The sequence below is a fragment of the Accipiter gentilis genome, chromosome 12 (assembly GCF_929443795.1).
Source record: "Accipiter gentilis chromosome 12, bAccGen1.1, whole genome shotgun sequence".
In the NCBI taxonomy this organism is placed as follows: domain Eukaryota; kingdom Metazoa; phylum Chordata; class Aves; order Accipitriformes; family Accipitridae; genus Astur; species Astur gentilis.
Window position 1 is genome coordinate 8,511,415 of NC_064891.1, and position 13,416 is coordinate 8,524,830.

The following is a 13,416-nucleotide window of genomic DNA, read 5'->3' on the forward strand; positions in this document are numbered from 1 at the left end:
TTAATCTTCTGCAAGAGGAAATACACCCTAGCCTGCAGCAAGTCATATACCTGGCTAATCAGTCCTGTCGTTAGAAACGGCTTACCCCTGTTTTTGAAAGGTCTAAGAACACACCTCTGCTGCTAGCTTACTCAAGGACAATGGTATATTCTCCAGCCTGCGTGACAGGGGGTCCAGAGGCCAACGCCGCTGGCTCTTCAGTATGTGTGCCTGGTTTGTCTTGCACTGAACACCCTCATACTGGCAGTTGTCAATGCTACATATCCTTGGTTATTCATTGCTGTAGCTGAGGAAGAGGCCCCACTTCTTGCTGAAAGAGTGAATAGTAGCTTTCTCCTCCTTTGGAGATGGCATCTGGCCCCAGTTCCAGCACAGCAGTAACATACACATGCCTCTCTGGAGCAGCACCAGTGCTTCAACCATTGCACCAGTGGGACCACACCACTGAATCACTTCGGCTGGCCAGGGAGGGAGAAAAACTGCTCCAACTCAGTCTCACAGATGTGAGGGTTATACTAGTAAAATAACGACAAGAAAAACTCCTCACCCTTTTCCAGTGAGAGCTAAAGCTTACCGTTGGCTTTAAGTTAGGGGGTTTTTTTGTACTTTCTTTAGGGAAGATTTGTTCTTGTGGCTCTAAGTTCATTCTCAGTTCCTCAAGCAGACTGCACCTTTCTCTTGCAACTGTCTTCAGGGAGCGTTTGTGTCAGTACTGTCTGGATGGGATCCTGGTCTCACCAATAGCCCCTGGCTACTCTTGCAACCTAATATTATGCTGCATAATAGATATACACATTATATATATACACACACACACAAGGCTGTTTTCTACATCTTCAAGTATCTGGGGACTTTCTTAAGCAATCCTCTGCTACTACTGTTGAAGTGTCTGATTCTTCCTGTTTCTCCATAGCATGTTAGTTGGTCTCCTCCGAGAAGTTTCTGCCTTTTTGCTTGAGTAGTCATAACCCTCTGAAGAGTTCTGTTGCACATAGTTTCTCTGGACCCTTCTGCATCAAAAGTCCCTCGCATAGCTGGCTAAAACAATGCTCTCACCACCATGGCATCTTCCAGCCCTATGCTATCCATGGGGGGAAACTTCAGGGTTGGTCTGGAGACCACAGGGGAATAGAGCTGGTCTCCCAAGAAAAATCCTTAGCCTGCTCCTGAAAGACAAAGGATGACTCTGGAGCCACAGTCCAATTTGGCAGGAGGTTGAAAAGCCTTCCCAAAGCCTGCAGGCACTGGGCCTCCCAAAGCACTGCTTCAGAGGGAAGTGTGTGCCAGGAAGAAGGGCTGAAGGTCCAGTCCACCCTGGATGCCAGCTGAGGTTGCATGGCCACATGTCACTACAGCATTTTCATCCCAGAGGGTTTCCTGATTTCAGATTTCCCTACATTACAAGGGAAGCACCTCTATTCCAGCTTCATTATAAATTAATTATAAAGAACTTCTTGCACTATCTTAAAGTGATGAAAGGAGTTCACTGATCCCATCAGTGGGATTTGAAGTATGTCTCATCATTTTACTTCCCTCATTAACACTGACCCAAGCTGACAATCCCTGTGTTTCTCTCATCTCTCAGTGGATTAGATTTAACTAGAGCAAATAGTTAACTACCCAGGAGAACTAGGCCTTTGCTACTTTGGACTCATTTCACTTCAGCGCCTCCCCCCATACCTTTCAAGTTTGCAGGTGGCAAACACCTCTCCTCAGAGTTTATTGCCTCATCTCAAAGGAGCTGTTTGCATTTGTTCCCCATTGGGGGTCCCTGCTACTCTAAACTTATGAGTCCAGGTATATCTTTTCCTCCTCTTCACAGCTCACCAGGCAGCAGGAAAATTAATGTCTCCTCCAAAGTCATCATGCTTGCAAGAAAGCAGTAAAAAGCAGTGTGCTGCCCCACTGTTGTACACTCTCAGGCTGCACTTCTACCTGCCAGGCCACTCCTTTTCCCATTTTTTACCCTACTGGGGTGCAAGACCCATGTCACCTGGGACAGAATTGCCCTTGGTATTGCCCTTGTTACCCTATGACACCATGCCCCAAACAGCAAGATCTTGTCCTGGAGCTGGAGGCTGTAGCAGCTACTGCAGTATGAATTCATAGCAGAGACCACAGGTTACTGACCCTTCAAGTGCATGTTTTCTAGAGGTCTGTAAACTCTGGCAGTTTTAAGCATTTATTTTTCTTAACAACATTATTGTTTATTTTATATCTATGACCACATTGCCAACTTCTGCAACAGGAGACAGACCCTGAAACACTTTTCACTGGGGTATCACAGTAGGATAGCAGCACTTCCCAAGCCTTATATATTCCTATGGTCTAGCTCCAGACAAGCTGGCTTTGATTTGTAACTCGTGATCAGCTGCAAGGCAACTTGGGGGGCTGGAGGAAGATGGCAAGCTATGCCATTCCCTATCCTTAACCCGCTGAATAAAATTTGTACAGGCCTTCAAGTTGTTTACATGGTGTGCAAGAGGTGAGGAAAGCTAGAAGGGAGTGCATCTGCGATGTCATCCCCAAGGTACTCAGGCACTAAAGCCAGTTAGCTGGGTCTGGACCTAATGTGAGTAGAGCAAGAGGAGAAAGATTGCAAGTAACATAGCCTGTTCTAGTTAAAAATAAAAGGAGGGGTATCTATGGAGAAGGATCATCACTGGAACGTGCCTTCTAGGTAGCTTTTGTCTTGAACAATGGTGATTGCACACAGGTTGGGGGTCTAGCCTTTGTTTCATTTCCTATTCACACATCAGCTTTCATCACTTGGTGCCATCCATAAAGTTAAGCTCCAGGGTTTTGCCGAGAAACCTGTGATGCTCTTCTGAAAGATTTGCCCCATTGCAGGCCAAAGGACTGGATCTGTTGTTGTTGCAGTAGAAACATCAGAAAGCATTACCTCCTCCATTACTGTCTGACACAGGAGTGTCTTCAGCAGGGCTGGAAGGCAGAGGCAGCACTGCACTGCTCAGGTTGAAATGCCTTACTTAGTCCTGCTAAAGTCCAGAGAGGGGAATGCAGGAGTTGGAGGTCCCTGGAGCAGATCTGGCACCTTCCAAGGCATCTGCAGAGGCAAAAGCCATCTTTGGAAGGAGTGCGTTCCCCAAACTGCTTTCCTGGTACATGGTCACCTGCAGCAGAGGCCAGCATGACTTACCTGCTCTGCAACAGCAAGATGTGCTGTGCTCAATGCTGAAGAGCTGTCTGCTCTGCCAGCACAGCTAACCGCAGGCCCATTCATGGTACAGTGACACTGCCAGGACTGCACATCCTCAAGTTGTCACGAGAGCTGCAGGGAAACTTGGGCAAGCATAACCTGGATTGCTGATAAGAACAGCAGTAATGTTACCCTTTCCACCTTTTCCATATATCACATGCAGAGGGCACTGGCTATGGGTTCTCCCCCGCCAGCAGCTGACAAATCATATCTGTTGGTCCTTTTATATTTTCTCATTACTTTTTTAAGGCTTGGTTTTCCTTATGTCACTCTAATAATGCAAAACCTGCAAGGCAGAGGTCTCCCTTGCACTGAAGGACTGTAGTTTCTTGTTTTGGAGCTTTGCTCAAATCAGTGGAGGAAAATATCTCACAATAACTTTGAATAGGGTGGGACCAAGCCTTCTGCATCAGCCCAGTGTCCACAAAAGCATTCCAGCAACCTTAAACTGGACTGATTTAGAAGAGCTCTTTTCTAGCTTGACATCTAGCACATACAACATGCCAAGATGGTTTAGAAACTCAAGCCATCTGGAGTTCTTTCCCACAAAAACATGTGGGTGCCAGAATTTGTCTCCTTTGAGCCACCCACAGTGAGAAGGGATTGTATTAAAGCTGGCTCAACTTTCTCAAATTCAATTTTAGGCAAAAAAAATTGTCAATAAGTATTTGGAAAATGCCTTGGAAAGAACAAGCCAATTAAAAATGTAACAACAGACTTTGAAGAAGCATTAACACTGTCCATTCTGACCCCCAAGATACTGAAGGGTCTTCAAAACATTGTCCCACAAACAGGGTTCATTCACCCTGTGTGCAAGACAACAACACACAAAGTTGAGGTATTTTAAAGTTAATTTCATAGATGCACATGAATGGGTGCCTGCCCCAAGACAGCACACCTTTCTCTCAAAAATTCTCACATTTATGTAATTAACTAATATGTATTCACTGTTATTTTCTGTAATGATTTGGGTTTTTTTTCCTTCACCGCTCATGTAAATTAGTACACAAACTCTGTCATCTTCCTTCCTTGTCTTCATTTGAGTAGGTGGTATCATTTGAGTAGGTGGTCACAATCTCCCCCTGTAGGAATTACCTTTTGCCTACTTCTTCCCCAGTCTTGGCAGTTCCAAGCAGTTCTTCAAGGTTTATTGACCAGCCCACAATTCATTACCTTTTCTGACATAAATATAAAGCCCCATTGTCTAATAGTTCATTCCTAACCCCTAAATCATGTCTAGTTAATATTTAAAATAGGGAAACAATAACTGATGGGGGCTGTACACAGGACTTTAGCAGCTCCCTGGTTATTTCAATCATATTAATTGAAAACATATTAATTGATAACAAAAATGATGCTGCTTTGGGTGAAGTTCCTTCCCCTTCCTGCCACCTTCACCCTTGGTGTTTTATCAGTCAGACTTAGGGTTTACCTGAAATGTTCCTGGGTCATGAGGGCTCCCTTGCTTCAGAAACAAGCTCTGATCTTCCCTGGCTGTTGAAGTGCAATAAACAAAGATACATGCAGGCTTAAGACTAGCATTACTGGATCCCTTTAATACAGTTGTAAATCAGTATTAAATGCAGCTAGATTATTTGATTGTGTCCCATTATTGATGACAGGCCATTTCTCAGATGGCTGGAAGGTGACATCTCAGCTGATAGCTAAAGAACGAACCGGTTAGAAATATGCACATACACACACACTGAGAAATACGAGTGGCAGTTCAATAAGTTCTGCTTGGAAGCAAAAGCATCATTACTGAGCACTGTGGGCAGATCAGAAACCCTGCTCCTAAATCCCCTGAAGGCTGCGGTGCTCTCCCTTGCAGCTTTTGGGTGGGTCCATAAATAGATTCTGGCCACAGCATGATGAAATGAGGCAGTGGTGGGGAGCCCTGGGCACTGCAGGATGCAAGGAAAAAGGAGGGCAGACAGGATTTCTCACACTGACAAGAAGCAGGAAATTGGGAGATAATGACTCATGCCAAAGGCCTCAGCCATGACTCATGACATGGGTGGCAGCATGCCCTCAAGTCCCATGGGAGTACAAACGCAACTGGCTATCTTAATGCAGCCGCCACCACATTAGTCAGCAAAAGGTGGCAGACTCCACTGGGCATACTCTAAGGCACTGCAGTGAGGCATGCCCAGCACCGGAGAGGTAACAGCCAGCTGTGACGGAACTTGGCTGCACATAAGCCCACAGCACCTTTGGAAATCTCAGCCCAAAGACAGACAAGCAGTACACCTGCCCCAGTCTGCAAGATATCAAAATCCAAGGGAAGCACCGCTACATCTGCCCTCCCCTTTGACCACAGACAGGAAGAATAGGACTTTCCAAATGCTACATCTGTATGCATGGACATACAGATCCATGACTGACTGCTGCTCATCTCCAGCACAGATCAGCACCAGCTAAAAAGCCACCCAACATTAAATCAATAGGCAAGCACTACGAGGAGCAGCAACCTTGTGCTTGATGTGAGGCAACAACAAGAAACCAAGGAAAGTGGAGAGCTACAAGATGTTTGCTAAAATCATCTATTCAGTATTTATAAAGCTAAAAGACAAAAAAACCCCAGCAAATCAGATGCAAATAACTCATGAACTGAAAGATCTGCATATCCCTTGAGCATGCCATTCAGCAGATGACTAAACCAGTTCTATTGTTTATGCAAAGAAAAGCGTGCAACTTCCTTTGACTATGCCCATCTGTGCATCTCAATCTGGAGGCAAGACTGCCAGGCTTACTGACCTCCCATAGATGGTATTTATTAAAGCCACTTCCCTGGAAGCTGCCCTGCCTTGGCACAAGCATTTCATTGGGGGTCCCCCCCAAAAAACACTTAAGCCACATCTAGTCAGTGAGATGTACAACTTTGTACAGTGCCATGCTGTGGTTCATCTTTTTCTGGAAAGAAATGTGTTTGGACATATACATACTATGTGCTATGAAACAGCATTGCTCATCCCCCCTCTGCGGAAAAGAGGCTTTATATATAGGGATTTCTGATGTTTTTTGTCAGTGGCTTGTTCTTCCTTGCGAACTAGTGTCTCCTACTGCTGTGGTACATTCCTTGCCTTTGCCTCTGGACTGTAGTGACTAGGACTGAGATGGGGAGAAGAAATACAGTAAAAGGCTTGGGTCTTATAAACCTCCAGCAAAAAATATATGCTAAAACAAGATTCAGGCTTTACCTTCTTTGTTACTGTTGTTATGACTCACAAAGAGAGCTGGAAACTCAGCTGATGAAATATTTTAATACAAGAAGCCATCTAGGAAGGAAAAGAGCAAGTTTATTTCCTAACACAGTTGGACTGCTTTATACATGTTTTCTTATATAAGAAAAATTAATCCCCTTCCAGTGTTTGCATGCATAGATCTGCATTTTACACTCTTTGGTAATATTCAGCACATACCTAGCAAAGGTCTTCCTGCCTTTGGGGTGACTTGATGCCGCTTGGCACAAGCACAGGCACTGGATAAGGCACACAGCCTCACTCAAACACAGGATGTAGTGCCATTTTAGGGGTCAAGTCAGGGTCACAGCACAGGGTCCCACCTTGGTTGCCCATCCTGTGTACGTGGATGCACGTGTGGGCTGAACCAGAGGCACCAGCATAGCCGGGCATGGATATGTGAGAAACTATGGACTAGGGTATTGTTATTAGGATTTATGTAAAGCTCAATGTAAAGGTCAGGAAATCGCTCATGCAAACAGCTACCAGACACCGCCTGTGTAAGATAAGATAACCACAATCGTTTACCATTGTGCAAGATAACCGCCAGGTATCCAGGAACCGACAGAAACAGGACAGACAACCCCATATAAGGACATATGAGTAAGGGATTAACTATGAAACAAAGGAGAAAGACTTCTTACTTCGGCCTCAAAGAGACAGACAACGACCCCCTAACAACAAGCGAAACATGCGCAGAGTATCTCCACTACTTCACGAACACGGAAATAAAGGTGTATAAAAAGGGACTGTTTGAACTGCTCAGGACGGCAGTTGGTGGAGCGCAGACTCCCCTGCCGTCCAGCGCTGTATTTGCTCATATTCTACTTGCTATAATTAATAAAATTTTAATTGGATTATGATCCCTTATGGTCGCAATTTATGACAATTTTGGTGCCGTGACTCGGATAAGGAACGGTGGGCTTCTGTCCTCCGGGGAGGCGCCCCGCGGCAATCCGCGGCCCCGTGACCGACAGCCTACCTCAACCTTACCGACGAACCTAAATTCTAGAATAGTGAGCAAAGGAGAGACCGGTAAAATCCCATAAAAATTCTGTGCACGGGAGTCCGGACGAAGACGCAGGACGCGTAAGTATATTGCGAATTTGTTCGCGGGTTTGCCGTTCGGGCGGGATTGGGTTTCCTGGATTATAACAAATGAGAGGTTCGATATACTGAACCAAGCGAGCGTGGACTCTTAAGTACTGCGTTTCCCATCTCCCGCGAGGGACTGGGCCAGGAACAAGGGGAGCGAGTGAGTGTGTGTGTGTGGATAATCCAGAAGATGGGGGCGAAGGGCAGCAAGCCTTCGACTCCCATGGGAAGGGTACCCACTGTACCTAGGAATACCCCTCTGGCATATATCTTAGACAATTGGAGATATTTCCCTGCAACCCTAAGGAAAGATAAGCAGAAAATGATAGAATAGTGTACTAAGATATGGGGAGGGAAGAAGATTTCTAAAAATGTCTTTTGGCCAGTCTATGGGTCAGAAGAGGATTGGGTAAAACAGCAATCAAACCTCTGGGTTAATAATAAAAAACCCCTTAACCCGGAGGAGAGTCAGTATGCGGAAGTGTAGCTAGAAAGACCGGGAGCTAGACTTCACCCACTGAATGAAGTAAAAACTAAACAAAAGAAAAAGAAGGAAGAGTTGGATGAAACCCTTCTAACCCCCCCCCCCCCCCTTACATTCCTCCTCCTGCTCCCGCAGCCCCTCCAGAGGTCCCCAGAGCGCCCACTCCCCCACCAGAGTCGGAACAAGGGTCCCCCCCCTCCTCCTAAACGCGTGACTAGAAGTCAAAAAGGGGCAGCTCAGATGTATCCTCTGAGGGAAATGCCCATGGGGGGACCTCAACCTGTGATTGGATATATTTCTGTACCCCTAAGCTCGGCTGACCTGCGAGATTTTAAAAGAACCGAGATGGGAAACTTAATTGAGGACCCACTCGGAGTGGCAGAAAGATTAGATCAATTTTTGGGACCAAACCTTTATACTTGGGATGAGATGCAATCTATCCTTGGTCAATTATTTACTACCGAGGAAAGAGATATGATTAGACGAGCAGGAATGAGACTGTGGGATGCTCAGCATGCCCAGGGACCCCAAGCAGATATTAAATGGCCGCTCCAAAGACCTAATTGGGATAATCAGGATCCGGTGCATAGAACTCATATGCAGGACCTGAGAACTATAGTAATTCAGGGGATTAGAGAAGCAGTACCCCGTGGCCAGAATATCAATAAAGCATTTAATGAAATGCAAAAGAAAGATGAGAGCCCTACTGAGTGGCTAGAACGACTGAGGAAAGCCCTTCAGCTATACTCTGGGGTAAATCCAGACGACCCTTTAGGGCAAGCGCTCCTCAAAACTCAGTTTGTGGCAAAATCATGGGAAGGTATCAGAAAGAAAATTGAAAAGTTAGAAGACTGGCAGGACAAAGGGTTAGATGAGTTGTTGAGAGAGACTCAGAGGGTGTATGTACGTAGAGATGAGGAAAGCCAATTGAACTGGAAAGTAAAGAAGCAGGAGTTGAATGCTATTGTTGTGAGAAGAGAGGACACTTGAAGCAGAGTTGTGGAAGGAAACAGTAGGATGAACAAATGTTTGGAGGTGAATGGGGGAGTCAAGGGCTCTGCTTATTGGGGACTGGAACATCTACGGAGCCCCGAGTGGAATTGAAGTTGAGTCCCCAACGGGAGGGAGTGCAGTTTTTGGTGGATGCAGGGGCCGAAGGATCCACCGTTCAAGGGCTGCCCTCCGGCTACACCCTTGCTGGGAACACCGTGAATATTATAGGTGCAAAAAGGGAAACCTCTTGAGGCCCTTGGTGATTTACTCTGGCTCCCTGGGGCGGAATACGGTTTGTTAAGAAGGGGTTTGGTTTTGAAACTGAACTTGAGCGTTTAGGGTCAGGGAGAGGAGTCCGGCTCCGTGCGGTCGCGGTGGAGCCGGCGCTGCAGTGGCAGCGGACAACGTCCTTTGTTACAGCAGCAGAGGCAGCTCCCCCCCCCCCCTCCCCCCCCCCGCCCCCGGCAACGGCCGCCGCCTCTCCTCGCGCCGCGGGGCTGTAATGAAAGTCAACCCTGTCAACAGCCAAAGAGAGCGGGGCTTTCTGTGCGACTGCTGTATCGCTATCGATACCAACAATTCAAACGGACTGTGCTACCACAAAGGTTCACAGAGTCACCAAATCTATTTGGACAAACTTTAGAGAAAATTTTACAAGAATTCATTTCTACCCAGAGAAGTCAAGTTATTACATTATGTGGATGATCTATTAATAACAAGAGAAACTAAAAAAAAAAGGAACCAAAAAAAAAAAAAACAAACAAAAAAAAAAACACAACCGACTATGAAATTGTAAAACCCCCACAAACTAAAAAGAAAATTCGACAAATATTGGGATTACTAAGATATTATAAACCATGACTTAAAAACTACAGTGAAAAGGTGAAATTAACTAATAATCAACTTAAATGGTCTACAAAAGATGATTAAAAATTACAGAAAATAAAAAGGGCATTAATACAGACACCTGTATTAAGCCTCACAAAAAAAAAAAAAAAAAAAGACTCAGAGAAAATAATTTGTCAAATAGAGAGACCCAGAAAATAGCCCTGAGGACTCAGATCACCAAAAGTAACATAGTAATCTTCTTTATGTTCCTATATAATAGTTCTAAGAATAAAATATGTTACTCTGCTGTAAAACTTCTGTGACAAGGAATTGTGTTTTACCTCTGAATATTTAAAGTTGCCAATAAACTATTCCTGTTAGCAGGTTAATAAGAATATAAACACTACACAGTCCTGTGTTAATACCTAATTGTGTTTATAGGCAAAATTCAAAGACTTTACTAAACTATCTGAAAAGTAATACTAATTTCAAGTTGTTAAAAATGTATAACTTTTAAACTAGTTACTTGCTTCTTACTTGATTTGAAAAAGGACTGTAAGCGATTAAGATAAAAACCAATTCATATGACTGTTATAGGTTGTCTCACAGGTATTTATAACAACATCTTTTTCCAAATACTTTGATAGTTGTTGTAATACATATTTTAATAATATTTCATTAAATTTATTAACTTAAGACAAATGAAAATTTATATATACACAAAACTACTTAACTTGTCAATAATGAATGTGAAACAGTGTGTATTAAAGAGTTACTTATGGAAATATCGAGGTAATCGACTCAGAGGAACACACTTTGTGTCGAAAATTGTTAAAAATCTAACAGAAAGCTTGGATATTAAGTGAGAATACCATACGCCATGGCACCCACAAAGTTCGGGAAAAGTTGAAAGAATAAACGGAGAAATCAAAGGTATTTTGACTAAATTAATGATAGAAACCAAATTATCATGGATTAAGTGCCTACCTATGACACTATTAATTCTAAGAACCAGACCCCGAACAGATTTAAGAATATCAGCATTTAAAATGGTGTATGGGATGCCCTATAGAATTGAAAGTCCACAAACAAATGTTTTAATTCAAGATTGTGTAATTAATGAATATGTTTCACAATTAGCAGAACATCATAACAAGCTTTGGGAACATGGACTGATTGTGCAACGACCTCCGTTGGACTTAAAAAATCACAATTTTAAACCTAGGCACTGGATATTGGTTAAAACGTGGAAAGAAGAAACCCTAAAACCCAATTGGGAGGAACCTTATCTTGTTTTGCTTACAACAGAAACAGCTGTCCAGACTACTAAACGTGGATGGACTCATGCCAGTCGCATTAAAGGCCCAGTGACAAGACCCCGCTGGAAAGTAATCAGTACTCCAGGTGACACCAAGATAACCTTGAAAAGATAACGTAATGATAGAGACTTTATTTGATTATTTTGCTGCATTACCTTTTAGTATAAAGTGTATATTGCTGTTTATATTTGCTATAATTACTTCTTTTATCTATTATACATGGAAGCATACAAAGTGTACTAAAAGAAATTGCTAAATTTATGCAAACCACACAATATTAAATACAGAAAATGTACTAATGTAAATAATATTCTAGATATACAAATTAGGTGTAATAATTTGAACTGCAATTGTTATCCATTTGCTTGTTTCAGGTGTAAGGTATGCCAGAATAAATGGTGGACACACTGTGAATATGGATACCCTCCAATAGGAGTTTGCACACAGTGTTGGAAAATCCAATGAACTCTCACTGAATGAAAACTAAAACAATTAGAGTCTAAACAAGAAATTATTTGAGAATCCCATGAATGGTGGGAAATTTTTACCAAAAGAATAAACCTTCAATATTATTGTTACCATTCCAACGAACCAATCCCCTTTGTAGCTGAAACCTTGGCTATAAAATACAGAAGGGGAATACTGACTGTGTCTTGCTTTGCCCCATTAGTTAAAGCTGCAAAGTGGGAAGCCTATATAAACAGGCAGAAAGCCCGAAACAGCTGTTCTCCTGAAGAATTCCCTTGCTGCCGAGAAGATGGTATACCCCGTGGCTCAAAGCAACCGAGTCGACGGGCGAGGCAGAGGAGGAACAAACTGTGGAGAAAAGAACCAAAACAATGGGACGCAAAAGCAACAATGGTCGAACTTCCCCAGGACTGGTAAAAATAAACTTAAATTGATAAAATTGACAGCCACCCTTTTTCCTGGTATACCGTTAGCTTGGTTATTAATAATAACCCAAGCAAATGGAAACCCTCATGAACCTATGGCCTGGAAATTATATAATTTACCAGAATCAAAATTAATTCAAACTCAGATTGGTCCAGGAAAGTGGAACTTCTCCGTGCATCTATATTCCCTGATACCTATAGAAGGGGGCCCCCAAGATGCAGCAGTGCTTCAAGTCCAATGCAAGGCATTTTATATATGTCCAGCAAGTAACCCTGACAAAAGTTATTGTAATTATCCAGGTCATTTTTACTGTGGCTATTGGGGTTGTGAAACTATTGCTTCAAGTTGAAAAACGCAGGGAGATAAATATATAGATGTAACTTGAAGACCCCCAGGCTACACTCCCTCAACACATGATTTTAGTGAAGACCCTATAAAACCCTGTGTCGAAGTGTCCTGTAAAAGAATTGAAATCACCATAAAAAAAACCCCAAGATGACACATGGTTAATTGGCCGTATCTGGGGAATTAGATATTGGGAACACGGAACGGATAGGGGAAGTTATTTTAGAATAGTTAAAGAAAAACTTCCTCATGATCCTTTGTCAATAGGACCAAATCTTGTCCTGAATCCACCCACTTCTTCTGAAGAAAAAGTTGCCCCCGTAATTGTTGTAATCCCTTCTCCAGACTCTCTTTCAAAAACAACTAATGATACTGTGACTGAATTCTCCTTATCCAGGGATCTAGAGTTGTCAGAATCCAAAGACCCCATATGGAATCTAATACAAGCCTCTTATCATGCCCTTAATGAAAGCAAACCAAATTTAACTAAGGAATGCTGGTTATGTTATAATGTTAGACCACCATATTTTGAGACAATTGGAAAACTAGGTAAGATTCAATGGTCTAATGGTTCAAACCCACGAGAATGTCCATGGAATGACCAGAAGAATCATACACAAAGAATTACTATTCAATTAGTAACGGGTCAAGGAAAATGTATAGAAACAGTGCCCGAAAAGTATCAGCCTTTGTGCAACCGAACAATCACTAACACCGATATAGAAAAACACAAAAATCAAAATGACAAATAGGCTATCCCGACACCGGGAGCTAAATGGGTTTGTTCAGACATCGGAGTAACGCCTTGCCTATCCCTAAACGTGTTTAATCAATCTCAGTTTTGCGTACAGGTGATCTATCACACCTCTGAGGAGGTGCTACGCCACTTTGAAGGAGACCTGAATAGACAAAAAAGAGAACCAATTACAGTGATAACCCTCGCTACACTGCTGATAGCGGGTGAAGTTGAAATAGGTACAGGCATAGCCTCCCTAG